This window comes from Carcharhinus amblyrhynchos, chromosome 3 (assembly GCF_965287045.1).
Source record: "Carcharhinus amblyrhynchos chromosome 3, sCarAmb.v2.hapA, whole genome shotgun sequence".
Taxonomy (NCBI): Eukaryota; Metazoa; Chordata; class Chondrichthyes; order Carcharhiniformes; family Carcharhinidae; genus Carcharhinus; species Carcharhinus amblyrhynchos.
Window position 1 is genome coordinate 47,093,810 of NC_137326.1, and position 13,639 is coordinate 47,107,448.

At 43.7% G+C, this 13,639-nt stretch overlaps 1 protein-coding gene across 4 annotated transcripts in view; it reads right to left on the minus strand.

Moving 5' to 3' along the window:
• The window catches only part of LOC145339265 (contactin-4-like), a 2,278,868-nt gene that overhangs the window by 2,182,342 nt on the left and 82,887 nt on the right, over positions 1-13,639 (minus strand). The window lies entirely within an intron of this gene.

Genomic DNA, 13,639 nt, shown 5'->3' on the forward strand with positions numbered 1-13,639 from the left:
GGACACCCATGTGGAGAATGTGCAGACTCCGCACAGACAGTGACCCAAGGTGGGAATTGAACCCGGGTCCCTGGCACTGTGAGGCAACAATACTAACCATTGTGCCACCATGCTGCCCATATTTCTTTGAAGTATAACAGTAACTACTATTCAAAAGTACTTCACTGGCTGTTAAGCATTTTGGATACCCTATTGTCATCTTCACTCCCTTATTACTTAGGAAAATGGATCAAATTTTAACATTTTGACATACCAAGAGTGGGGGTGTCTGGTAGCACACAGTGAAAGCAGAGGTTTCTGGAACTTTTATCACAAATGCTTTAACCCAGCCACTGCACTTGCATTGAGCATTACTATTTCCCAACCAACATGTGAGAGCCAGTATGAAGAAACCCTCAGGAGTCTATTTCAGCTGCAAGTGTGAAAGTGACTGTTGAAGGACTGTGCAAGTGGGGGAACAAGAGAACTTTATCAATAGATTATGCAACATAGCAAGTCAATGCCTCCGCTCACATTTACATCCCGAGACACAATGCTGTGGTGTATAAAGACCTGCAGGAAAACACTCTTGTCTGCCAATGAGGGCAAAATGCCTGCTTCAGAAGGAATGTGATGTCACATTCATGAATAAAGTTGTCAGTCATGCTTCAGTATTGAAGATCATCTTAATTTGTCATTCAGGTGTTGGGTTTTATGTGTGCGAAGGTGCCTGTTAAGTCCTATCTTAGCACACAAAGCTCTAATACAGTGATGACAGACAATGAGGCTGGTAAGGAATTAGAAACACTTTTCTCACACCTTACATGCCTTGCTCTTGTTTTGGGCTGTCACTATCTATTGCTCCTCGAATGCTGCTGCGCCTTCGACGATTGCATTCCTTTAGGTTAAGTAGAGAGCAAGAGTCTTCGATGATGCAGGGTCAATTTTAAAGTCCTTTAGGGTGACTTCAGGGTACCCTTGAAGCGTTTCTTTTGGCTTTGGGACAGTGCTCTGTTCTGCAAATCACTATAGAAGACTTGCTTATGAGGTCAGCTGGGGTCAAGCATTCTGGTGACATTTTCATTCATCAGAGCAGTTTTTGTCATAGCACCATGAAGATGCTGACCATGCCATTCTCCTGAGGGCCTCAGTGTATGGGACTTTGTCTTGGCACTTGATTTTGAAGAGTTTGTGGAGGCAGCAAAGGTGGAAGTGATTGATTTTCTTTGCATATAGCCAGTAGACATTCACTTGGAGAAGTGTGGAGAGGATGACTGATGACTGCTCGGTAGCCCTTGAGTTTGATTTTTTGGTTTATACCTCTACGTTTCCATACTGAATAACAAAGTTTTTTGAAGGACAAACTGGCCTTGTCCACTTTGGCATCAATCTTATCATCAATGTGAACATAGTGTGAGAAAGTCCTGTCTGAGCAGGTGAAATTGTCCGCAGAAGTAGCTTTGAGTTATTTATTCTCACTGTCAACTTTTGATTGAGCTTTCCAGAAGCAGGTTAGAACTCAATTACTGACTTCTTTGTGCTGATGGTGAGACTGAAGTCATCACAGGATGCAGAGAACAGGTCTATAATGTGCTGCATGTCTACCTCACTTCCAGTGTTTGTCATCAAGTCGTCAGCAAACAGAAAGTCATACAGTCTATCAGCAAAGATCTTGGTCTTGGCCTGAAGGCTTGCCAAGTATTCAATAGTTGATATCTATGCCTGGGTCCACATCCTGGAAGGTGTCAGTAAGCATGGTTGAAAACATGATGCTTAAGAGGGCTGCATCAATATACAGTCCATTGGTAATGGGGAAAAGGGGCCGAAGTCTTACTATCATCAATGATGGGGGCCTGCATAAGATGATGGAACTGTAGAACAATCTGAATGAATTTGTCCTGGCAGCCAAACTTGCTTATAATCTCCCAGAATCTTTCATGACTGATGGTGTTGAAGGCCTTGGTTAGGGGACAAAGCTAGAACAAAATACTGACCTATATACTACCATAAAGTACCAGAAGTAGGTTAAATGAACTAGGAAAGGAAAATTGAGTACAATGGCACATTCAACTACATCCTGATCTACGCATCAACAGAAGCACCCTCCACTCTGCCTTCCCATGTCCATTTCTGCATATCACCACCTTGTTCTGCTTCTGGTATTAGTTTATATTCCACTTTATTGGCAATGACCAAAACTTCATGATCATGAGGACTTTTTCTTCCGTCCTATCCTGAGGTTGTATTATGGTATTTGTCTCACTGTCAAAGCTATTTGGCTGTGGCTTTTACTTGTACTTACAGGCTTACTGGGACTATGACAGCAAAATCTCCAAGTTGACTTTGCTCAATCGTACTGCGATTTTCTACTACTTCCTTATTAATGGATTCCAGCATTTTTCAATGACAAATCTTTGGTAATTGGCCTTTCGTTTCCTGCTTTCTGTCTCCCATCTTTCTTGAATGGAGATGTTACATTTGTGATTTTCTAGTTCACTGGGAGCAGGATCTGGGGAATTTTGGAATTCACTAGCTCTGCAACCACTTATTTTAAGACGCATGGATGTGAGCCAGCAGATCCAGTAGTGCACTTGAATTTCCAAAAGGCATTCAATATGATTCCACTTGATAGGTTCCTATGTAAGATAAGAGTTCATGGTGCTGGCAGTGATTTACTAGCATGGACAGATGACTGGCTAATTAAAATTTTACAGTTTATTCATTAGAGTCACAAGTAGACTAACATTAACACCGCAATGAAGTTACTGTGAAAGTCCCCTACAGAAAGCAGAGTCAGGATTTGTCAGGCTGGCAAACTGTAATTAGTGGAGTGTTATGTCATGGCACATTGTGGCATCATCAGGAGATTTCAGACTTCATTAGAAATGAGAAGTATTTATTGATAAGATAAACTAGTTACAAAGGAGTTGCAGGTCTAGGCTGTCTTGGAGCTGAGATACAGTCCTTATGATGTTAACTAGAAGATTCTGCCCGCAAAGGAATGATCACCTCTAGGATGATCACTCACTTTCAGATTCCATTGGTTCCTCAAGTCAGGATATTTTTCTGTCTTGCTGTCTTAAAGAGACAGACAGCACATGCACAACATGGAGGGCCACAGGGGTCAGTGCTGGGACTTAAACTATTTACGATCTACAGCAATGACTTGGCTGAAGAGACTGACTATGACGCTGCCAAAATTGTTGAGCGTAGGAAGATAGGTGGGAAAGCAAGTTGTTGGGGGGGATACAAAAATCTACAAAGGCTAAACAGGAGTGTTTTGGGATTGGACGAAAACAGGGAGTTAGTTGAAATAGAAAGAATGTGAAGTTGAAAGACTAAGTGCGGACCTCAATCTAGGAAAGAGAGGAGTGCAGCAGAGCTTGATAAACACCAAAAGAGAACTGATTTGTTGAGTAGAGGGCAAGGTTGAGTAATTGCAACTAGATTATTGTTTGCAGTTGGTAAAATCACAATTGAGAGCTGAGCTGTGAGGAAGCAGCAACACAGCAGAACACTCCAGAACAAAAACAGAGAGGTGAGCCAGTGGCAGAGCTCAAAGTAACATCGCAATTCAGAAAGTGACATGCAGCAGTGGAGGCAGCTGACTGGTGAGTAAAAATCTCTTCCCTTCTCTAACTCATTCAGGGACATTAATTTGGAGTAGATAATGTATGAAGTAGAGGAAGGCGCCCTGCATAACCCGTACTCTAAATGAAAGGGAGAAACTAAGAACACAGTGCAAGCATATGGCAAGAGAACTCAGTCCCATGGAATGCTCCTCCCGCAAAGTGTGAGAAATCAGGAACACTTGCAGTGTCCCTAGTGACAAAGGTGTCCAGCTGTAGGCCCTGTATGACCACATATCTGACTGGATCTGCAGATGAACTCACTATGGAGCATCCATGATGCAGAGACCATTGTGGATAGCACATTTAGCAAGCTGGCCACAATGCATGCAATGGCTGCATGGGCAGTAAAGTATTGTGTGACCACTAGGAAAAGTAGTGGGTATAAGTTGGTGGTGTAGGGATTTCCCTGTGTTCATCCCCCTTTCAAACAGGCATACCGTGTTAGATACTGTTGGGGAGGCAGGAGGTTGGTTGGCCTTTCAGGGAAAAGCAGCAACAGCTAAGTTTGTGACACAGCGATTTGGTCAGCGAGCACAGCAGAGGAGGAAGTGGAATTGGAGCATAGAAATAGGAAGTTAGGTCAGATGAAAGACTTGTTAAAGAGATTTTGTAAGAGGGGAAGCTTTAGATTTTTGAATCAAGTGACAGTTTCTGGGGAGGTAAGACCTGTACAAGCTGTTGTTGGAGATCTAAAATGTCAGGCTTAAAGAATTCAAATTTAAAAAAATCATTTCTGTCACTTTCCCCCTCTCTCTCTTCATCCAATCTTTCTTTCTCTCCATTTGCAAGGTGATTTCAATTCTTAGTCCCTGACAAAACACTCAGATCACCAGTTGGTCGGGAATACAAAGAAATAAAAATGGGCTTTTCGATGACCTTTTAACTCAAGCATTCGTGTCCATTTTCCAGATTATCCAACCAGAGAGGATAATCACAATCAGGGGCCAGATCTGTCAAATGAAGGAATTGTAACTTAAGGAATCCTGGCAGTGCTCAGAGTGGCTGAACTGCACATATCTGTTCAGGCTGACACAACCATCGGAGGGGACCTGGAAAGATGGTCTCCTAGACCTCTCACTATCATCTGCAAGTCTTGCAATGGATCTGAGGCATTCGACTGAGATGGTCTTTACCAAGGATGGGAGGAAGAGGACAGCCTCCCCAACCAAACAGGTATGCACAGAGATAGCAGAGGATGTCAACAGCAGGAGTGCAATCCCTCCAACCTGGAGATAAAGCACCCAGATCCAAGACCTCTGGATCACACGGGTTGCATAGCACTTACAGCTTCCAAGTCGCTACACTGACTTTACCAGCATTCTCCTGCACAGCATTCCTCAGAAAAATGTATCTTGCAGCTCCACTCATTTCCTTCTATCCAGGCACCTCACACCCACATCTGAACAACCACAGTATCACTGAATCTATTACTGGGAAGGAGGTCTTGTTCCAGGAGGCTGCAGATGTCAGTAATGACTGGTCATGAGAATCTGTGACTCCAGAGACATGTAGACTCACATGTACTGAGAGAGCTAATTCTTTACCTGTTCAGGCGCTGGTGGGGATCTGGTGATGGTCTCACCCCCTCGCAGGGGGATATCTGTGACTATCCTCTCTGTCCTGTAGAAAAGAAGGCAGCTGCTCTTGGTAGTTATCCTGCTGCTCTTGCTGGCATTGGTGTGGATGTTGCCACTCCCATTGTTGGAGGCGCAAAATAAATTGTTCCCATGTGCAAGGGAGCTCACCTTCAAACCTGCCTGGGTGAAACCCGGAAGAGGATCGGATGATGCTGCATTCACAACCCAGTCTTACTTTCACAGAATCATAGAATCCTTCCAGTGCAGAAGGAGGTCATTCTGCCCATCGAGTCTGCACCAACGACAATCCCACCCAGACTCTATCCCCGTAATCCTACTGACACGAAGGGGCAATTTAACATGCCCAATCCAGTTTACCCACGCATCTTTGGGCTATGGGAGAAAACCAGAGCGCTTGGAGGGAAGACATGGGGAGAATGTGCAAACTCCGCACTGACAGGCACCCAAAGCCAGAATTGAACCCAGTTCCCTGGCACTGTGAGGCAGTAGTGTTAACCATTGTGCCACCATTCCTCTACTTTTGAGGAGATTGAGCTCCTCACAGGCATCCAAACTTGCCTCTCCTTGCCTGTGACAATGATCCCAGTTATTTATTTTTCTGTATCTTACAGAACATACAACAGTACAGCACAGTACAGGCCCTTCGGCCCTCAATGTTGTGCCGAGCTATGTCCATTCCCAAAATCAAGCTATCCCACTCCCTATAATTCTGCAGTGCTCCATGTGCCTATCCAATAACTGTTTGAAAGTTCCTAAAGTGTCCGACTCCACTATCATAGCAGGCAGTTTATTCCACACTCCAACCACTCTCTGAGTGAAGAATCTACCTCGGACCCTCCTATATCTCCCACCATGAATCTTATAGTTATGCCCCCTAGTAACAGCTACACACAAGGGAATAGTCTCTGCACACCCACTTTATCTATCCCCCTCATCATCTTATAGACCTCTATTAAGTCGCCTCTCATCCTCCACCGCTCCAAAGAGAAAAGCCCCAGCTCCAAACCAATCCCACTGTCCCACTCTCTCCCCATAGCCCTGTATCAATCCCCAAACTAATCCCACTGTCCCACTCTCTCCCCATAGCTCTGAGTCAATCTCCAAACTAATCCCACTGCCCCGCTCTCTCCCCACAGCCCTGTATCAATCCCCAAACTAATCCCACTGTCTCACTCTCTCCCCATAGCTCTGAGTCAATCTCCAAACTAATCCCACTGCCCCGCTCTCTCCCCATTGCCCTGTATCAATCCCCAAAATAATCCCACAGCCCCGCTCTCTCCCCATAGCCCTGTATCAATCCCCAAAGTAATCCCACTGTCCCGCTTTCTCTCCATAGTCCTGTATTAATCCCAAACTAATCGAACTGCCCCACTCTCTCCCCGTGGTCCTATATCAATCCCCAAACTAATCCCACTTCCCCACTCTCTCTCCCCATAGCCCCGTATCAATCCCCAAACTAGTCCCACTGCCCCGCTCTCTCCTCATATCCTGTATCAATCCTCAAACTACTCCCACTGCCCCACTCTCTCCCCACAGCCCTATATCAATTCCCAAACTAATCCCACTGCCCCACTCTCTCCCTACAGCCCTGTGTTAATCCCCAAACTAATCCCACTGCCCTGCTCTCTCCACATTGACCTGTATCAATCCCCAACTAAACCCATTGCTCCACTCTCTCCCCATAGCCCTGTATCAATCCCCAAACTAATCCCACTACCCTGCTCACTCCCCATAGCCCTGTATCAATCCACAAACTAATCCCACTGCCCCGCTCTCTCCCCATAGCCCTGGAACAATCTGCAAACTAATCCCACTGTCCCACTCTCTTCCCTTAGCCCTGTATCAATTCTCAAACTAATCCCACTGCCCCCGCTCTCTCCCCATAGCCCTGTATCAATCCCCAAACTAATCCCATTGCCCCCGCTCTCTCCCCGTAGCCCTGTATCAATCCCCAAACTAATCCCATTGCCCCCGCTCTCTCCCCGTAGCCCTGTATTCATCCCCAAACTAATCCCATTGCCCCTGCTCTCTCCCCATAGCCCCATGTCAACCCCCAAACTAATCTCACTACCCTGCTCTCTCCCCATAGGTCTGTATCAATCCCCAAACTAATCCCATTGCCCCGCTCTCTCTCCATTGCCCTGTATCAATCCCTAAACTAATCCCACTGCCCCAATCTCTCCCTGTAGCCCAGGTGAATAAACTCGGAGGGTGAATTTATCTGGCATTGAATTCGCCAACTATATTGTATACTCTTTCTCAGCTCTTCCTCTGTTTACTTTGCAATCCTTCAATCTGACTGATTATACACTTGTTTGCCCTGTTCACATCGGTCCCTCTGGCCATGTTTCCCGAACAGTACCATTATCCATTTGAACTTTCAGCATCTCATAACTGAGAATTCTTTAAAATATAAACAAGCGCAACCAGCAGATACAATTAGATGCCTTGTTCTGCCAAATCTGGACCATAATGTTATTTCTAATCTCTACAATAAAGTAGCACTGATGTTAATGACAGTTCAACCTATATCTTTCTAGCTCTCCAGTAGCGAATTTAGGGGTGCCCCGAATTTGCACTGGGGAATCTCTCTCAGAGGTTCCCAGGCAAGAGTCTCTGAAGCAATTGTCTGGAAATGCTAACTTTCCCTGGACAATTGTACTGCACTGGGAACCATCTGACAAAGCAATTTAAATCGCTAACTTTGGATGGTTCTGCCAGTTTTATACTCCTGGTTAACCTCAACGAGTGGAAAGAAATGAAACCACTTCTTACTTCAATGTAACTATTTTAAACACCCAGACCAAACCCTGCACAGGACTCCCCCATGTCCCCATTAATCACCACCCCCACCCATTGTTTTCTCCATCCCACCCTGACCTGACCCCTGACCAAGCTAAACTGCGGTAGACCCCACCTTTTCAGAAAGTGACATGCAGCAGTGGTGGCAACTAACTTGTGAGCAAAAATCAGGTGGGTATTTCTTCCCTTTCTTAATTCTTTCAGGGACGTTAGTTTGGAGTAGGTAATGTATAAAGTAGAGGAACCAGCGTAACCCGTACTCTAAATGAAAGGGACAAGCTAAAGACTCAATTCAAGCATACAACAAGCTAACTCGGCCCAGTGGAATGCTCCTCCTGCAATATGTGGGAAATCAGGGACACTTCAGGCCCTTATAAAACATTCAGATCACCAGCTGGTCAGGAATACAAAGAAGTAAAAATGCACTTTGCTGTGGCCCTTTAACTCAAGCATTAATGTCAATTTTCCAGGTTATCCAGCCAGAGAGAATGGCCACAACCAGGTGCCGGATCTGTCAAATGAAGGAATTCTAATTTAAGGGGTCCTTGCAGGGCTCAGAATGGCTGAACAGACATGGACTGCTAAGGCTACAACAATCACAGGAATGGAGAAGTGACTGGAAAACCTCTTACCATCAACTGCAGGTCTAGCTCTGAAGAAACTTCTAGCTTCAGTGTAACTATTTCAAAAACCCAGACCGAATCACGCTCAGAACTTCCCTATGTCCCAACTAATCACCACAACCCCCCCCACTATTCTGTCCATCCCACCCCACCTGACCCCCCCGACCAAGCCAAGCTGTGGCTAGAACCCTGCCCCCATCCCCCAACGTCCGATTTCTCCCACTGTCCCAAACCCCATTCACTTACCTTCTCCCTGGCCTGTTATTTTCAATGGGAACTTTCAATTCACCTACTTCATGGCAGTGGTGCTGCAAGATAAAGGACATGTCCTCCTCCATTGTTGGACACAGGGACCCATTTCTCTGCCTGGGTCTCACTCAGTCTGAGTCAGGAAGGTCAGGTGGGACAGGCACTGAAGAAATCTCATGCAAGTAAGTGGGTACAGAATGGCAAACAGATGCACTGATTGGATGGCAGTTTGGCTCAATTTTAGCACCTTTTCCTGTGATTGAGAAGATTGTGTCCAAATATCTTGAGCTCATTATTCAGACACAAATAATGTCTTGTGGAATGCATTGAGCATTCGGAGTTGCAAAGGTACAGTTTGCACAGGAAGTTATGGCCCAATATTGGTTGTGCATGCACTTTGGGGATACTATTATAGCAGACCAGCATTGAGGCACAAATAAAATGTCACTTCTTCCCCAATTGAATTTAAGGCTAACAATAATTAAATTGTGCAAAAGATGTTATCCACCTCCAGTTGTGGTAAATACATCTTGTAGAACCAAGTTCTGGTCAAACTACTTAATCGTAAACATTTGTACTGCAGATACACCTTGCAAGTTGTGTAACCTGCACTATGATTAGAAGAAGAATTGAATAGTATTCATGCAGTATCACTCACAGCCTCAAGATGGCCCAGACTGCTTCATAACCAATTACATTTTTTTTAATGCTGTGATGATACAGGCAAATGTAGCAGCCAACTTGGGGACAACTAGATCCCAAAACTAGCAAAGGAGATTTATTAATCTGTTTAGGTATTGGCTGAGAAAGGGAAGTCTCTCAGGGAATTTAAGGTTATGGAGAATGAGTGGGAAAATGGAGTTGGAGCCAAAAATCAACCACAGTCATATTGAATAGTGAAGTAGGTTCAATGGACCATGTGATCTATTTCTTCTATTCTCAGGATTGTTGGCCAGGACTGCAGATAAAAAAAACCTGCATAGAATCGACAGGTTGTTAAAGAGAAAAGAGGATAAAGAGATATGGGAAGAAAGCAGGGAAAAAGGATTAGGATTACTGTTTGCATAGAGGATAAGCACCAGCACAGATTGATTGGGAATGCAGATGCATTCTTTACATTTATCTGAACAGTGTCTCAGGGTAACTTATCCTAAGATAGTATTCCCAATAATACAGCATTCTCCAAGTACAGCACTAAAATAGTGTCTGAATAATGTGCTCGAGTCCTGTCATGATATTTGAACACAATCTTCTCAATCACAGGAAAAGGTACTAAAATTGAGCCAAACTGCCATCCAGTCAGTGCTTTTATACATCTTCTATCTGTAATAATCCCTTCATATACCAAGAACAAAATTGAAAAGAAAACAGAATTAACAAATACATAAAGCAACTAAGTGCTATTATGAACAAGTCAATTCCATCTGCATTATTTTGGCATGTTTTGAAAGTCAAAGGTGCAAACTTGGTTCCTTACCATTGTTTTTATATATAAAGTAATTTATATACACAAGGAGACCACTCAGAACATCATGTTCATGCAGACTCTCTGGGAGAATTTGGTTCACTCCTATTCCCCCTCCTCTATTCCTATACGTTTAATTTCTTTGCATGCCCATCCAATTTCCTTTTGAAATCACTGATCATCTCCACTTCCTCCACCCATGCTGGCAGTGAATTTAACATAAATCTATATGCTAGCTGTCCTGCAAGTAACAAGTTTATAAAGGGAGGAAATGAGGAAAGGACATAAAGTGCAAGTCATACAATTACATAGGAAAACATGGCAATTATAGGCCCTGAAAGGCTCGACTTAAAGGAGGTCTCCACAATGGTAAGAGCTGCAGAGGCTCCAAACCAAATATAAAGGTGCACTTTCAAAGACTTTATTCATGAACACAAAAGGTATTTATTAATAAGTATTGTATAGAAGCTTCACGGCTGTAGTTTGCTCCCAAAATGTTTCAATGCCTCAGAACCTCTCTCAACATGGGGTGATTGAATCTCGATTGGTCACTCAGACCACAATGATATTTTTGAGAGATGCAGAATTCACTGTCCTTTCTTCACTAACCAAGCAGTAGCTTTTAAGAGAATGTGTATGGAATTCTGAAAACTGGACATTATTCCAAGAAAATGGAATTTCAGTTTATTCAAACCCAACATGGAGCAGATAAGTATATGGAAGACTTGATCACTACCTGCATTCCACAATAAACGCAGAAACAAAACTAAGCTTCATGAAATGTCAGAATTACTCAATGAACCTTCAGCTGGATCTAGTGCTCGACAAAGTGGTATCAACATTTGTGGATAACGTGGAGTAGAAAGCATTCGGAAAATGAAAAGAAATATAGTTTTTTTGCTTTATCTGTTCATGTTGGATATATTATCAAGTTATAAATGATGAATACTCTAGGCATACATATAATAATAGGCATAGTGAAATCTGCAGCTGTAAACACAAAATATTCTCAGAATATTTCAGAAGCAATGTGCATTGTTTAAACTAACAATTCAGAGTTCAATGACATGAAAAGAATTATATATTAACTTGGGTCTAGGCATTTAATGGCATCTCCAATCAGTTCAAAGTCTTATTCAGCAAGACCTGGACAACATTCAGACTTGAGCTGATCCATGGCACAACGTTACTTGCAATTTATGTATCAAGCAATGCCCTTCTCTAACAAGAATTTCACCATCTCCCTTTGACATTCAACAGCATTGCCATCACTGAATCCTCCACTAATGTTCATGGAGTTACCATTCACCAGAAACTTAATTGAACCAGCCATAGAAATGCTGTGGCTACAAGAGCAACTCAAAGGCTCATTCTGTACCAAGTAACACACCTCCTGTCCCTGCAAAGCCTGTTCACCATCTACAAGACGTAAGTCAGGAGCTTGACGGAATACTCTCCACTTACCTGGATGAGTCCGGCTCCATGCAGAACAAAGTAGCCCACACCCCATTCAAGGCATTAACATTCCACAAGGCATTAACATTCTACAAGACATTAATGTTCAAGGCATTAACATTCTATAACAGGCTACAAGACGAAGGCATGTAAAATCGTTGCCTCCAATGCACGCCTCCCTGATGAGCTCAATGCATTCTAAGCTTGTATTGAGCAAGAGTCAGCAAGAGCATGCCCTCCACCCTGGAAGGTCTGGATGAACCTGTATCTGCGGTCACCACTGCAAATGTCAGAACAGCTTTCTCGAAGGTCAATCCACACAAAACAACTGGCACGGATGGGGTACCCGGATGAGCACTCAGATCCTGTGTGGATCGGCTTGTGGGAGTATTTTCAGACATCTTCAACCACTCTTTAAAACAATCTAAAGGTCTCTATCTGCTTCAAGAATACAGCCATCATCCTGGTATCTAAGAAAAACCAAGCAGTGTGCCTTAATGACTATCGGCCGGTGGCTCTGACATCCATCATTATGAAATGCTTCAAAAGGTTAGTCATGGCACAAATCAAATTCAGCCTCAGGGTCTACCTGTATCCACTATATTTTGCCCATCACCTCAACAGGTCCACAGCAGATGCCATCTCCCTGGCCCTGCACTCAACCCTGGAACACCTAGATAACAAGGACACCCATGTCAGACTCCTTTTTTTGATTACAGCTTAGCTTTCAACACCCTTATTCCCACAAAACCCATCTTCAAACTCCGTGACTTAGGCCTCAGCACCTTCCTCTGTGACTGCATCCTGAATTTCTACTATACTCCTTACACACTTATGACTGTATGGTCAAATTCCCCTCCAATTCGATTTTCAAGTTTGCTGACGATACCACTGTAGTGGGTCAGATCTCAAATAATGACAAGACAGAGTACAGGAATGCGATAGAGAATATGGCAACAATAATGTCTCCCTCACTGTCAACAAAATGAAGATCGTCATCGACTTCAGGAAGCATAAAGGAGAGCATGGCCCTGTCTATATCAACAGGGACTAAGTAGAACGGGTCAAGAGCTTCATGTTTTTAGGTGTCCAGATCACCAACAACCTATTCTGGTCCCCCCAGTGCTGACACTATAGTTAAGAAAGCCTACCAATGCCTCTACTTTAAGAATAAAGAAATTTAGCATGTTAGCTACAACTCTCACCAACTTTCACAGATGTGCCATCGAAAGCATTTTCTGTTGTATCACAGCTTGGTATGGATCCTGTTCTGCCCAAGACCACAAGGAATTACAAAAGGTCGTGAATGCAACCCAATCCATCACGCAAACCAGCCTCCCATCCATTAAATCTCTCTACATTTCCTGCTGCCTCGGCAAAGCAGCCAGCATAATTAACCCCACGCACCCTGGACCTTCTCTCTTCCACCTTCGTCCGTCTGAAAAAAGATACAAAAATCTGAGGTCACGTACCAACCAGGACAGTTTCTTCCCTGCTTCTGTCAGACTTTTGAATGGACTTATCTTGCATTAAGTTGATTGTTCTCTACACCCTGACTATGACTGTAACACTGCATTCTGCACTCTCTCGTTTCCTTCTCTATCAATGGTATGCTTTGTATAGCACACAAGAAACATGTGACAATAATAAATCAAATCAAATTAAAACATTCACACCATTCCATCACTGATGCATAGTCTCAGCTGTGTACCATCCACAAGATACACTGCAGCAACTCATCAATGCTCTTTCAATAACACTTTCAAACCTTCAACATTTGCCAGCTAGAAAGACCACGCAGCAGCTGTATGGGAGCACCTCCACGTGCAAAGTTCC